This window comes from Nyctereutes procyonoides, unplaced genomic scaffold (genome assembly GCF_905146905.1).
Source record: "Nyctereutes procyonoides isolate TBG_1078 unplaced genomic scaffold, NYPRO_anot_genome, whole genome shotgun sequence".
NCBI classification, from domain to species: domain Eukaryota; kingdom Metazoa; phylum Chordata; class Mammalia; order Carnivora; family Canidae; genus Nyctereutes; species Nyctereutes procyonoides.
The window spans coordinates 3,927,828-3,941,390 of record NW_026575044.1 but is presented as its reverse complement, the minus strand read 5'-3'; the positions used below and the strand labels follow the sequence as shown (position 1 = coordinate 3,941,390).

Here is a 13,563-nt window from a genome sequence, read left to right as displayed (position 1 = left end):
GTTCTTTTTCTTAGTGGAGGTATTTCCTTGCCCTCAGAGCAGGGACCTGTAATTAACTTTGCTTCAAATAGGTTGAAGATTTTGAGACTTCCCTTATGGTAATGCCGGTGAATATAACTTAGGCTATATTTCCGGATTAATTGTAACAGCATTGAAATTTGCATTTCCTTAACTGTGTGTTGGTTGGCGTGGCTTGAAATAATTAGATTATATGGTGGCCCAATTATTTGGTTTGCACAGTCAAGCACACACCCTACGGCTTAATTACCATGAATAAATCAATCCCACCCCAAATTCATTGGCTGTCACTGACAATAGCTTCATCTGTACTCGCACAGTGTAAGGAATTCAATGAGGAGGCTAAGACCCGTGATTAAAACTTTAGCCGTTAGAATAACCGCTCTCTTAGAGATCCGTTTTTCTTTTATGTGGAATCGGCAATTCTACTCCATTTAAACTTTACAGTCATTTCTCTCAAGACAATCTAGGATTGAATTTCTTTTTTATTAAACAAACAAACAAAACAACTAAGCTCTACACCAAAAGTGGGGCTTGAACTCAGGACGCTGAAATCAGGAATCACAGACTCAACCCACTGAGCCGCCCAGGGCCCTCCTGAATTTCTTTTTTTCTAACTTCCCTTAGGAGAGATGCTATTCTATTCAGCCTCAAAAACAAAGACCAAAAAACAAACAAACAAAAACCCAAACTGGAAAAATCTTAGGGCTTTTTTTAAAAAGAAATTGTAAAAATAATTGACCTGGGTCTTGTCCAGGGAAATTTACCTTTAAAGATAAATCTTAGAACATGACTGAAATACAAGAGATCTACAACACAAAACGCCTGCTATTATTTGCTCTGAGAAACAGTGACATTCTGGATGAGGCTACCGCTGATTTCGAGACTGATTGATTGATAGATTGATTTTTTAAGGTCATCAGTTTCCAGTTTACGGCTAGGTTTTAAGTATGTTCCCAAGCCAAAGTCAGGGGAGAACGGCTTCCCACGGCCCAGGGCGCCGGCTACGCGCTCCCGTCGGGCGAGCTGCGATCGGGGCGCAGGAAAACCCCGCCAAGGGCAGGGGCAGGCACGGGCCACTGGAGCGTCCGGCGCCCCAGAAGCGACCGGGGGTTACAAACAAGTAGAGCAGAAGGGATGGGAGGCTAATTAAAACCAGCACGAGACGCTCCCCCGCGCGCTCGCCCGGCCGGGTCTCCAGCATTCGCGGAGCTGGGGGCGGGGACTCGTTAGGATTCAAATTTAAAGCGGGACGCGCGCGCAGAGCTCAGCAGGTGCCTCCAGCCCGGCTCCCCGCGGCGGGCGTTTCCGCCCCTACCTGCCCACCGGGCCGGAAATTACCTAGCGGGGGAGCTGCCCCTCCTTTGTTGTCAGAGGTTCAACTGCGCGGAAAGCCTTAAAAAGCGCGCAGCGGAGGGGACGCCGGGGCTGGTCCTGCCCGCGGGTACTCCACGCGTTTCCACGCTCTGGGCCGCCGTGCCCCCTGCCCTTCTTTCAAAATGCCACTGTCCATTGGGGAACGTCGGAGGGAGGCTGGGAGGGCAGTGAGGCGGGAGGAGAGCGGGGATAGTAAGAAGGGACGAATGCTCAACGTGCTACACAGGTTACGCTTCAAGAAGGAGCCCAGGAGAGGTAACGCATGCGCCGCCTGCATCTCAGGCGCGTGGAAAGCGTTGCGCATGTGCAGAGCCGAGAGGGGCGGGGGGCGGGGGGGCAAGTGCAGCAAAGGGGTGACTGGCAGGTTGAGGGCGCTTTAGCTACTGGAGAGCCACGGCGACCCGGGGGCGCGTGCGCAGAGCGCCCGAAGGGGTGGGGCTCCTCCAAGGGGACGGCCTCGCGCGCCCCCTGGCGCGAGCCCGGGGAGAGGAAGGAGCGGGAGGGGGCGGAGAGGAGGGAGGAGGCACGAAGGGCGGGAGGGGGGAGGGGAGCCGGAGCGAGGGAGGGTTTATCGACCGGGCGATTTTGGTTAAAATATTCAAAATGGCGGACGGAGGAGCAGCGAGTCAAGATGAGAGTTCAGCCGCGGCGGCAGCAGCAGCAGGTAATCATTACAGCATTTTACATATTCATATTCATACTCAACCCCGGCTCCCGCTGCCCCCCCCGCGACTTAGCATAATTTATTAGTACTCAGGATTATTATAATTAACGGCGGGGAGATGGGGGGCCGGGGAGCACGGAGCCCCCGCCGGGCGCCGAACGGAGGGCAAAAGAGGCTCGGAGCGGCCAGGCGGAGGGGGAAGACAAGGGGCAAAGGGGGCTGCGATCCACCGCCCTCCTCCTGCCCCCGGCCCACCCCGCCGCCGCCGCCGCCGCTCGCCCGCCCGCCGGCACCGGCCCTCCTCCTCCGCGGCCGCCGCCGCCTCTTCGCCGCCGTGCCCGAACCCGAGCGGGTCCACGGCGGGGCCGCGGGGCCGGGGCACAGGGAGAGGACAATAAAGACATTTTACATATTCATAGCCGCTGGGCCGGCGGGGCGCGGGCGGGCGACCCGGGCCGGGCGGGCGCGGGGTGGGGGGGGGCGTGGAGGGGGATGGAGGTGGCGGCGAGCACAATGCCGGGGAGGCGGCGGGGCCGGAGCGGACCCCGGCGGCCGGACAGCCACACGCGTCCCCCCCGGGAGAGGGCCCGGGCGGGGGGGGGGGGCTCGGCCCGGAGGGCGCCCGGGGGTGCCCGGGGGTGCGCCCGGGGAGAGCGTTCTGCCCGCGCCCCGCCGCCGCACGGGGGTCGGAGCGGGGCTGAGCCCGGGGGTCACGGCCCCGGGCACCTCGGCCGCGCCCCGCTTGTCCCCCGTGTGGCGGCCTGACCTGAACCGGGCCTGCGCCCTAGGTGGGTAGGGGCAAGCGGTCGTGGGCGCTGTGAGGTGGCCTCGGGGCGGCGGGGGTGGGGAGCCCGCGCAGGGGTCCGCCTCGCCCCCTCCGGGGCGGACGGGCTGGGAAGGCGGCCCTCGTGGAAAGTTCCCCTCGGAGGGGGATGCCCTCCGGGGCAGCCCCATGTGTTCCGGACCGTCGGTCAGCGGTCCCCGTGGGTCGTGCTTTCCCTGGGGAGTTGGCTGGAGGCGTCTGGCGTGGTCTGATCTCCGTTCCCCCCCGCCCCTTCCCGCGCCCCCGCCCCCGCCCCCGCGCCCGCCCCCGCGCCCAACCCGGGCGGACGGGACCGGGGGCCCTCGGGGGCCTCTGGCTCTCAGGCCCCAGGAGCACCCGGAGGCCTCTCAGGAACTTGGATGTAGAGAGGGCTGCCCTCCTGCCCCTGCCCCAGAACCGGCTGGCCTGACAAGTTGATAATATGCTAGATTTCCCCTCTCCTGGGGGGAGTTAGGTAGGGGCGGGGATCCCCTCCCCGGTCCTGTGGTGTCGGTTTCTTGCTGGGTGCTGGGTCCTCTCTACTCTCGGCTTAGCCGAACCTCTCTCATTTGAATAATGTCTAATTCGGGGAGGTTTATATTATTGAAATGGCCGCCTGGCTTTCCCCGCCTCTCATGTTTAGTAATTCAGACCTTTAATAACAGCCACTCACAGCCCAACGCCGTGTTTATATTTTACATTCGCCCCATGTGCTTTTGTGGTTCGATATGATTCTTTTTTTTTTTTTTTCCTTGGCAATCCACGGGGCTCTGAGATCAAACCCAGGCTGTGCTGGGAAGAGCAGGGGGAGAGCTAGGCCTTGGCTCCTCTAGCAGTTGCCTAGGCCTCATTCTCTGCCGCTTGATTTATTTACTAATAACCAAAATGACTTTCCCCTACCAACTTCCATACACAGACCCGTCCTCCGCGGGCAAAACAAACCCTCCTGGGGCCTTAACCAGCAGTAAAGCAGCTCCTAGCTAAGCTTCAACTCTGTCGTGTTTTGTTTTCTCTTAAAAAGACTTTCTTACAGTTTGCAGTAATATTAGGCCTAAGGAAAGAAAATCTTCTCATTTTCAGAGGCGACTGAAACCTATTTTGATTTCATACAAATAAATCACTTTACTTTGGTGATAGTTCTCCCCTGCCCCTTGACTTCTACCTCCAAGTTAAACACTTTCAGGCTTTGTAAAGGTCTGCAGTATTTGTAAAACCCATAGTTTTTTCCTAGGAGTTGTAGAATAAATGTTTTAGAAGTTCCAATTAACAGCACTTTCAGAATGTCTCAGTGCTGCATTTCCTTTTCAACTTCTTCATTCTAATTTAAAAGATGGCTGATATTAATTTTGTGCTATTATCCCTGTTAAGGTTTGCTTATTTTAATGGTAGCACTCCTAAAAACAGAAATGGGGTTATGTTTTCTTTAAGTATTTGTGTCATGGTTAAAGGAGTGAACATGGTAGAATAATAAACATGGGCATTGTGTCTACCCTGATCTTGTAACTTATTCTTCTCCCAGCACACCCACCCCTCTTTAAGTTGTCAGAATTGATTTTATGTTTTATGTAGAATTAGGACAGTTGGTCTGTGAAAGTCAGGCTAACTTCCATAATTCAGAAGAAACAGTAATTTTCATTTTTGGTCTTTCCCTTGTTAAAGTTTTCTTTTTTATTTTACATAGTTTTAGTGTGTTTTTTTGTTTTTGTGTTTGTTTTTAAACAGCGTTGCTTCTCATTGGTGGTTTTTTTACCCTATTAGTAAAGTACCAGAGAAGTGTTATTTAGCATTGATGTGTTAAACCTTTGAAAATATAAGGCACTTTATGGTCAGTTGCTAGGTACATATTTTGGAAGACATTAGTCTTCAGTTTAATTTGTAACAAAATTGTAGATTTGATGGGCTAAAAGCAAGCCAGTTTCCAATGACCAGTTCTTATCATTTTTTCCTTTTTCACCTCCACTAGGCAGGCCCTGAATGCAGCAGGGAAAAAAGTCTGTAGCTTTCATGTGAATGTTCAGGTGAATGACTGCTTCAGAGACTTGAAGCATGAGGTCGAATGGACAAAAAGCAGTAATATGATTTCATGCCTTAAATAGCGTATGTTTTTGCACCCGATTCCCAAGATGTGGTCAAACTGATGATGTCATTGGACTGAGGACAAGGTGCAGTTAATTTGATTTATTGTCCTGAGGTGAAGTGTAGCAGTGAAACCTTCTCATAGGGAAACCATTTATCTCGGGACAATTTCCTTTATAGCTGCAATTTAACCACTACCAAGGCTGTAGATATTTTATCCAGGATGATAAAATGTACGCTGCATTTTATAAACAAAATTCCACTGTTCAGAATTTTTGTAATAGAGGAAAGGATGAGTACTGTTAACTGGCCTTCTATTTTGGTTGGCATTCTATGCTTTGTAAAAATTCACCCCCTCAAATTCTCAGAAGGAGACCATGGGTTTTAAGTAAATATAATCATGGAAGTGGATCAATATAAATGCTTATTTTAGAGCTGTTCTTTGTGACCTCCCAAACTCAAGGAAGAAGCTGCCAGGCTAAAGAAGGAGAGATCATTTGCCTTAGAACCTATTTCAGTGAGTAAAGTGAAGTTGAAGAGAATGAAGGCTATATGTTTTTAGATTGAAATTACAATGTTTCAAATAAGGTAGATACTTAGAAGAAAGTATTTGCTTTGCAAACAGTTTTTTAAAAAATAATTCAAAATTCTTTTTGAATTTGTCTTTAGTCTGGACAAATTTGTTTATTTTGATAAGTAATTTTTTTTAAAGATTTATTTATCTATGATAGACACAGAGAGAGAGAGAGAGAGAGAGGCAGAGACACTGGCAGAGGAAGAAGCAGGCTCCATGCAGGGAGCCTGATGTGGGACTCGATCCTGGGACTCCAGGATCACGCCCCGGGCTAAAGGCAGGTGCCAGACTGCTGAACCACCCAGGGATCCCCTGATAAGTAATTTTTAGAATTACATTGTGAGGTAGTGCTTCCACCTATGATTTCTGACATAGAAGACTTCTTTTAGACATTTTTCATCGTAGTTTTTACCAGTTTATCTTGAAGTGCTGAATAAAATGCCCTGGGAATGTGGTAGGATGCTGTGCTTTATCCCTTTCAAGCTTGATAGAGAATTTTAGATTACTGTTGAGCCTTAGTAAGTTTATAATCGGCCTGTCTCCTTATGCGTCTGTCAGGCAGCTTCTCACAAGTTTTCAGAAGACCCACTGTTGCTTCCTTCTTAACTTGCCCCACCTGTTAATTATAATGGTACTTTGAGTCCAGGTCTTGAAAATTCACGCGACAGCCGACCAAATGTTTTTAATATCTGAAAGGACCATTCTGCCTCCAAGCTGCTATTGTAAAGTAATTTTTAACATCTTTCCCAAACTAATTTGATTCCTTTCATTTTGTCATTGTCGAAAACCCCAGTAGTCAAAGGAAAACAAAGTGACTATTCAGGTTTAAATTGTATAGTATTCTGTCATATTTTTAAATGTATTATTCTCTGCATCGACAGGCAGTATAAAGCAGAAGAAATAAAACGTGTTTTATTGTTGCCTCGATTGCAGTAATTGTTAATCTACTATATTCATCTGGTCACTGGATTTTGGAATAAGTTTAGGGCTCAGAATGTTAAATTGCTGTTATCAAGCCACCAAAGATGTTTAAAGGAGCCCTGAATATCTTAGGCCAGTGCTTCTATAACGACAGAACTGGAAATTTGAAGGTTATCTTTCATAAGTATTTTGCATTAAAAATGAACTATTTGAAGTTTCTTGAATCTGAATTATTTGATCTTGGATTTAGTTGTGTATGTTTAAGTTGTTTTTAAAATTGGTTACTTTCATGAGTATGTTTCCTAGTCCTAGGAAGACTATGATATTGTGTAGGGGTGATTGCCTTATTATTAATGGGTTTTTTTGCTTTGTTTTTTATGTTGAAAACCCACAGGTCTAGTCTTTGCATATAAGTCTTTCATGCACTATTAGAAATAATTTTCTTTGAAAATACTGGTACATGACTCATTAACTTTTATACAACAGTATTTGCTCAACTACAGTTTTTGTGATTAGTAAATACTTATTATGAAAGCGCAATTTTAAGCAGGATGTGTTTTCCCAATGGAAGTGATTATGTTTAGAACTATTTAAATAATTATTGTTTACTGAACGGAACAAGTCACAGACAAAACATGCTCCTTTTGGGTCACTTTGTTCTTATTTCTGTTTTTTCTTTTAATGTTAAATACCTGAGCAAACATGCTTATTACTTATTTCTTCAAGGAAATCCAGTGTTAGGTATTACAGTGTAGGTTTGATTATTATACATTTGTCTTACTTGAGTTTCTGTATCCTTTCTGCATGAATTTTTCCTCCTCCTCCTCTCTTTAAAGAAACTGGGCAGGAGTTTTGCTTAATTTTTTTTATTGTATTGCTTAAATACGATAAATCTTTTTGAGGGGAATCAGGGTTGAAAGAGGTAATGGTTACAGATCATAGAGAATAGCAGGTTCCTTATCCATCTTTTGCTCAACATTTTTGCACATTATTGACATTCTGTGAATAAAGATAATAACTTTGCAGATTTATATTTCTTCTTAGGTTATTTACACTGATGTGTTATCTAATTGTATCCATGGAAAGAGGCAAGCTTAGGGTGCTCCTTCTTTGCCATCTTCCCAGACTCCCCCCCTCTATTTCTTTTTAGTGATAAATCTGTTTTATTTTGTACTGAAATATTTCTATGTTCTAAACTGGCTGTGAGCCCTTATAAACTCTTTCAGCACTAATAGCAAGGAAAAAAAAAATAGCATGAGTGGAGCCATTGCCTGACTTTCTGATCTACTTACAGTATATTTAGAATTCGGAATATGAGAATTATCTTGGATTTCAGAGACTGATATAAAGAGGCTCTTTATATAGTGTGCATATAGTTTAGAGAGTGCTATGTGTTTTTACTAGAGGGTGTTACTGAGCATTTGATAGGTTATCTTGTTTGTCAGTGGCTCATATAGCTTCTTTGGGATTTTGTTTTTCACCAATACCAAGTCTTCACTGTTACCTAGATTTTGCTGACAAGACTAGCACTGAGCAAAAGAAGAATCAGTAGACCTCTAGATTTATCAGATTTTTTAAAATTTTTATTTATTTATTCATAGAGACAGAGAGAGAGAGAGAGAGGCAGAGACACAGGCAGAGGGAGAAGCAGGCTCCATGCAGGGAGCCCGTTGTGGGACTCGATCCCGGGTCTCTAGGATCACACCCTGGACTGAAGGCAGTGCTAAACCGCTGAGCCACTCGGGCTGCCCAGATTGTTTTTTTAAAGTACTGTCCAGGAAACTGGATATTTATCCAGAAAAGGATACATAAAAATAATTTTAAAAAAAAGACAATGTGAAAAGCACAAAACTAAGCTCAATATGAGTATTGGTAGTAAGTAGCTTTACTTAATCTGCAATGTTGAAAGTCATTACAAGTACAGTTTAATTTGTCACATGATTTATTTCATATTCTCTGTAACTTTATTGGTTTTTATGTTGGAATCACAATAGTGGATAAAGTTAAATCAGTAAAATAATAAAACCTATGTAGGTTTTTTGTTTTGTTTCATTTTTTTTTTTTTTTTGGACTAGTCAGCTTTCTCTTTGCAATAGAAGATATAAACATGGGGATTCCTCGGTGGCTCAGCAGTTTAGCACCTGCCTTTAGCCCAGGGCGTGATCCTGGAGTCACGAGATCGAGTCCAACATCAGGCTCCCTGCATGGAGCCTGCTTCTCCCTCTGCCTGTGTCTCTCTCTCTCTGTCTCTCATGAATAAATAAATAAAATCTCAAAGAAGAAAAAGAAGAAGATATAAACAAGAATGGCTGGGAAGTGAACATTATGTTTTGTTTAACGTGATCACCTTAAATAATGGAGTTGTACTGACTGGTGTTGTAACTTACGGAGTAAATTTACTTTTTTAGAAAAAAAGTGACTTACCTGTTTTCTTGTTTAGTACACTTATTTTAATGGTCTGCTTAATGAAAAAAAAAGTCCTTTTTTTGCTGATTCATACTGCAGCAAGGAAGTATATTATAATCAAGCTTTTAAAGACACTTACTTCATCGCTTACAAAAGCTATTTATCTGCTGTGTACCTGGTCTTATGCCAGTTGTTTTTGGAGATAACAAGGGAAATCTAAGACTCTGCTGTGGAGCAGTTGGTATGTTTTCTTAGCAGGGAAAATTTAAAAACAATGTATGTAATTACATATTAAAATATATAGCAGATAATAACGATCAGAGTAGAGATCAAAGTGTGTCCAAATTTGTAGGAACCAAAGCATCCTAGAGCCGTTATAGCTGGAAGGTAATGTAGATACCATCTATCTTAAAGCCTTTATAAATGAGGAAATGCTCTCACAGTGGTTTAGTGTCTTGCCCTCAGTTTCTTAACTGTTGAGTTAGCCGTCAGAATACAAGACATCTGACTTTCTAGACTCCTCCTACCCACACCTCCAGTCTCTCCCCTCTCTCTACCTCACTGCTGCCAGTCAAAGAAGACGTTAAGTAGAAGATGAGTCTTAAAGCTGAGCTTAAAAAGGCTAAAAGAATTTGGAGGAATGGGAAGACAGGGAAACACATTGCTGGGGAAAAGTTCAGGACTGTAGATAAAGGATGAGGCAATTGTTCTATGTGCAGGGAGTCTTTTGAAGGTTTTTGAAGTAAGGTTTTGAAGTAATTCTGTGATAAAAGTGATATTTTAGGATTAATATGGTGGTGTACAAGATGGTTGGAAATAGGAAGCAGAGACTGGATCCATGGAAACCAGTATAATAAAAATTGAGGCATGTGGTTTGTTGACTAATTGCTTTAAACACTGTTAGAGCTACAAACAGGACAGTTACCTGACCTCCACAGACTTTCAGTCTAATAATAATGTAATAAAATGGAGAATCCATGATAAATATGCTGAAGATGTCCAGTTAATCACGTGGAATAGGAACCTTTGGGAAAAATTCTTGTTAGGTTTTTATATTAGGAGAACTGTTTTATTTCTGACCAATCGTTTTGTTTTTAGTCTCTGGACATTGGATTGTCTTATTGTCTTAGTTTCCTTTTACTCAAACTGTAGTGTTTAGACCACATTATTAACCTGAAAATGAGATAGGAATTATGGTATGCATTTTTCTTAGCCTCCTCATTCCCATTTCCATTTCATGTCCTTACACCTTTTATTTTATATTTCTTTTATTGCTTCTATCTTCAAAGTCTTGTTATTCTGTGTTTTATGTGGGCTGCCTTTATATCCTTTCTGGAGCAAGGCAGGTGTAAATAAAATTACCATCACCATGACATAATGATAATGTCTGTATTTTTATAGTACTTTAAAGTTTATAGCAGCACTCTCATTTTCATTACCTCAGTTGTTCCTTTCAGGCAAGTATTATTATGCCCATTTTATAGTTGAGTAAAATAAAGCCTAGATTAAGTGATTTCTCAAGGTCACGTGCTCAGTAAGCACAAAGTATATTTGGGGAACAGCAGGACTTCCAGGTTAGTTCTTACATAGGCTATACAGTGGGGTGTGGTGGAAGGTAGTTTGGGACTCTGTTCTGGATAGCTCTGAATGCTCTGTATTGGTGGTGTAGAAGTTTGGATTTCTTTTGCCTAGGCAGTACGGAGCCATTGAATTTTTTTTTTTTTTCCTGGACTAGCCATGATCAGAGCCCTGAATTTTAAGTGTTTAAAACGCAGCTAATTAGAGTCAAGGTGGGGATGCTAAGGTTTTGGACTTAATTTCTAGGACAGTGCCAAATGAAAGGAAGTAGGGAGGTTGGAAGGGGGAGCTCTTTGGAGAATAGGCAATGAATTCAATTTTGGAAATGTCATTTGAGACATGATTGGGTGGATATTAGGTTATAAACTCATTGTGAAGATCAGAACAGTTTTACTGAAGTAAACGTGTGATAAACATACAAATATTAGGATTGAGATTTGTGCTCATGCCACAAATGTGTGTGTATGGACTGAGTCGGAGCATTGTAAATACTAGACATCTCATTTTGACTTTGCCACTGACTTCTGTGGTTGTTTCAACAGTAAGATGGTGATAATACCAGTGTTAGAGTGATGCTGTGGGGAGTAACAAATTGATAACAGAAGTATTTTTAAAGCACTGTAATAGTTTTTCTTACAGGAGCACCAGAGTAAAATCAGCAATTTCATTACTTGTATTGTTGCTGTAGCGAAGGAGAAGCTAGCTTTAGATTGATTCTGTGGGGCACCTTACTGCAGGTTGTACATTTCCTTGTGCAGCCAGCACCTTGCAAGAGGGAGTATACTCCCTGCTACTTCTGAAAGTTTTACATGGTGGTGGTGTTGCATTGTAGCAAACATGAACTTTGAAGGTATTCTGCTATCTAGTCCCCATCCCTGTCTGTGCATCCTTATCTTATGCTACTTCCTTATAGAGCCTGACTCAACACTTCCACCCAGGAAGTCCCCTTATAGATCGCCACACAGCTGCTTTTATCAGGTTGTCATTTTTTAAAAATCTACTTAAAATTTTGTGTTGAAGAGCTGTTCAGGGAAGGTGGCTATATTTTGTTCTGATGGTTGTTTGGGCTCTTTCAACCTCCTTTCCCACCACCTACCCATCCTGCTCCACAGTTTGAAATCCCAGTTTGAAAGTAAACCTGATGTTTTGGTCAGGCTGGCATTTGGGATTCTTTGTGAGAACCTCTGCTCACATTGTCCCCTCCTTGGGAATGTCATAGTGTGTGACATGGTATAGTGAGCTGAGAGACCTGGGTTCTCGATCACTAATTAGCTTTGTGATTTTGGGACAAGTTACTTCACTGATGCCCCCCCCCTTTTCTTCATATTTGTAAATAAGAGTTTTTACACTTAAAAGCCATTTGAGTGTTTTGCGGTTTTTTTTGTAATATCTATCTATCTATCTATCTATCTATCTATCTATCTATCTATCTAATCTATCTAGAGTTCTTTTTAAAATGAAGTTTAGACCCCTGGGTGGCTCAGTGGTTGAGGGTCTGCCTTTGGCTCGGGGTGTGATCCCCGGGTCCTGTGATCCCTGGGTCCTGGGATGAGTCCCGCATTGGGCTCCCCACAGGGAGCCTGTTTCTTCCTCTGCCTATGTCTCTGCCTCTCATGAAAAAAAAAAAAAATCTTAAAAGAATAATAAAATGAAGTTTAGGCCGAAGCTTACTATATGAAAACTAAGAGTGGACTTGTTCCTATGGAAATGGTTGTCAGGGCCGGAAAAGCATCCTCTGTCTCTTATCATTGTGGCCCCTAAGGCACTTCCACAGGATTCTTACAGACTCCTGCTGAGCACTGTTGGAAAGCTGTTGTCCTTGTTTATCATAAAGGACCTATCTGTTATTCTGTCTCCAAAAATAGCTGATCTCTCAAGCCTATGCTACTGTCCTAGTTTCTCTGAGTTTAGCACTTAATTTGTGTTCATTTAGCTAATTCAGCACTTCATTATACACAGTCTTATTTTCTTCTCTAATTGAGTTATATAAGTAAATCTTTTCTCCTCTAAGAGGAGAGCAAGTGTGTTACTAAGGACAGAATAGACATTTAGCAGATAATGTTTGATTGATTAAATTAGGGTTCTTAGTCTTTGTTGGGATAAGAATCACCCTTGGAACTTTCTCAGCATGCAAAGGCATAGATAGGCCTTTCCCCCAGAGTTCCTAATACAGTAGAGGTATGGCCATCCACAGTTTAAAAAAGCCTTACAAATGGGGCGTGTGGGTAGCTCAGTCAAGCATCTGCCTTCCGTTCGGGTCATGATCTCAGGGTCCTGGGATGGAGCCCCACTTCTGGCTCCCTGCTCAGTGGGGAGTCTACATCCCTCTCTGTCCCTCCCCGATCCTGCTCTCACACGCATTCTCTCTTAAATAAATACAATCTTAAAAAAAAAAAGCTTTATAAATTAGTAGCATTGAATGATTAGGATAATTTAAATTAGGATAGTTTCATTTCAAGACTATTGCTTAGACTATTTTGAACAGTGATTCTTGATATACTAAAGTGGCTCTACAGTGGAAAGACAAACAGAACTAGTAAACCTAGGTCCTTATTCTGTTTGTAGCACTGTGTAGCTTTCTGATGATGCTTCACTTTTCTGGCCCATAGGATTCTCACGGATATATTGTAGATTGTCTTCATACTTTTTTTTTTTTTTTTGCTTTTTAAGCTACAGAGTTCTTCAGTAATATTTCTTGGGTGAAGGCCAGTAAACAGATACTTTGAATAGCTTCGCTTTCATCTGAATACCATTTTAAATATATTAAAAATATAGAGCATGATAGGCATGATCCTATCTTAGCAACAGAGCTAAATCATAAGATGGGTAGTCCAGAAAGGTGGAACTAAGTTTTGAAACATCTTACTACAGTGTGACTGAATAAGGACAGTAAGCTTATCAGAAACTGTAATAGTTTTCAATGTGAGCATGAACTGGATTATAATTAACCAACCTGACTGGTCCTTCTGCATTCATTTAATTCAGTAAGTATTTATAGAACTTCTTTATTCCTTGCCATGTACCCAACACTGGAGATAGAATAGTGAGTAGGATGGATATGGTTTTTGCCTTCAAAGCTTACAATCTGTTAGGCAAGTCATACATTAAATAACACTGTTCCTACTTAACTGAGTAAAACATGGAAAT

At 43.3% G+C, this 13,563-nt stretch overlaps 1 protein-coding gene across 2 annotated transcripts in view; it reads left to right on the top strand.

Annotated features, from left to right (window-relative positions):
- Nucleotides 1-2,005: 2,005 nt before the first annotated feature.
- The window catches only part of POU2F1 (POU class 2 homeobox 1), a 186,640-nt gene continuing 175,082 nt past the window's right edge, over nucleotides 2,006-13,563 (top strand). For both annotated transcript variants that reach the window (XM_055323811.1, XM_055323810.1), the window contains exon 1: nucleotides 2,006-2,059. The gene's annotated coding sequence lies outside the window, so the exon portion shown is untranslated. The remainder of the gene's footprint in view (nucleotides 2,060-13,563) is intronic.